The following is a 1,763-nucleotide window of genomic DNA, read 5'->3' on the forward strand; positions in this document are numbered from 1 at the left end:
GGCCAAGCCTAGCCGTCGCAACGTCCAGAAGTTCCGTCGCAGCGGGCGGCAGTTTGGCTTTCTTGGCGTGCCTCGGCTGCTCCCTGCTCGCTACGCCCCTCGCTGCCACCACAGCGGCCGGATTCAGAGCGCCCTTCACCACCGCAAGCTGCGGTTCCTGGTTTCACAGAAATAAATAAACAAACAAAAACACGTTGTCCTAAATTCTGAAAACATTTTGCAAAGAAAAAAAAAGAAAACACACACAATGAAGGCATATCACCTTAGTCTGCTCGTCTTGTGAAGATTGTTTTGCGATTTATGTGAGTCGCAGGGCGGAAAGTCACACATAACTTTTGGGACGCCATAAAAGATAACGCTCGTCGTCCTGGTATTAGAGGGAAGCCACGCTAGTGAGTTGATGTGCAAATTATTACCGACTGCATAAAATAGTATTTAAAGGTTTAAAAGTGCGACCAATTGGCACTGCTCGCTTTTATGGCGACTACATTTAGACGGACGATCGAGGTGCACTCGCGCTGTCGGCGCTGTCACCGCCGTAGCGTTCTTGCTCAACAAGGCATGCGCGGCACGCCCGTGGGTCGTTCGAGTGAGATTTCTCGGTTTTGCAGCCAAATGCGTTCCGCGTCTCTAGAGACCTCTCTAGAGACGCGGAATGCGGTTGGCTGCAAAAAAAAAAAAAAAAATTAAGAGAACGCACCATCAACGCTGCGCTCCGTCGCCTTGGAGGCGGGGCCCAGGGCAGCGTAGTAGGTTCTACCTTCCACGGTTGGCAGGAGCGCTGTGCCCACGTATACTATAAAAACACGCTAGCGTTCCTGTAGAGATGTTGTGCCACTGGTCTGAGGGGAACGGGCAGGAAAGGTCAAGCTAACGTGATCCGATATTTCACTGGGCGCTCACTAATACCAATGCTTTCCCGTCGGTCTCATATCGTGCACTATGACGGTGCGATGCCGACAACGCCACTGGCAACGCTCTTCACCACGCCAGTGTTGTGAGGCGCCTGGTAGCTGTGAGGGCGCTGTTTCTTCTGCCGAGCTGGAGTTGCGTGCGGTGCCGCGCTGGCACATCTCATACGCGTATATCGGCAACACCATGCGAGGCGTTTAAGCGCAACATAAATCTTGTTATCGCTGTCAATGCTTCACCGGTTCCGCGAAGCATCACCACTGAAAGCAAGGCTTAGCGGCGCAACTTCTTACGGCGAAGCTGTTAGCCTCTAGTTGGCCGGCATTCTTCGGGACGTGCTCACCGAAAAAAACGGCAGCTTGAAAAGGGGTTTGTCTTTCAGTTTCCGCATAAGAGATTTATGTTTTATAGTATATTCCAATAACAATCCGAAGCTACCATGTCTGCAGCTTGTGTGTATGTAAATAATTTCATCCAATATGGCACTTGCGCTTGGCGGACGGCCCAGAAGAATGAGGATCTATGCTGCACTATGGCGCACGCGCATGCGCGCGTAACGTACGTCGCTTGGGGTGGCGGGGCTCGTGTAACGTCGTCTGACGTCATTTGGGGTGGTGGTGCTTCTCTAACGTCTGCCCCAGCTTCACTGTACATCGAATTTCCCTGGGTGGAATGGAGGCGGAGGTCTTTTTATTGGAAAATCTCACAGTGATAGCCTAGTACAATTGACTCAGGTCCAAGATAACTTGTAAGTTGTGAAGTAGGTTAACGCTTTTATTCGTCGTATTATAGGGAGAAGTAAACAAGGAGGTAAGATTAGACTTGTCTTTATATTTCCTCTCCAAGCGGTT

The sequence above is a fragment of the Dermacentor silvarum genome, chromosome 3, assembly GCF_013339745.2.
Source record: "Dermacentor silvarum isolate Dsil-2018 chromosome 3, BIME_Dsil_1.4, whole genome shotgun sequence".
NCBI classification, from domain to species: domain Eukaryota; kingdom Metazoa; phylum Arthropoda; class Arachnida; order Ixodida; family Ixodidae; genus Dermacentor; species Dermacentor silvarum.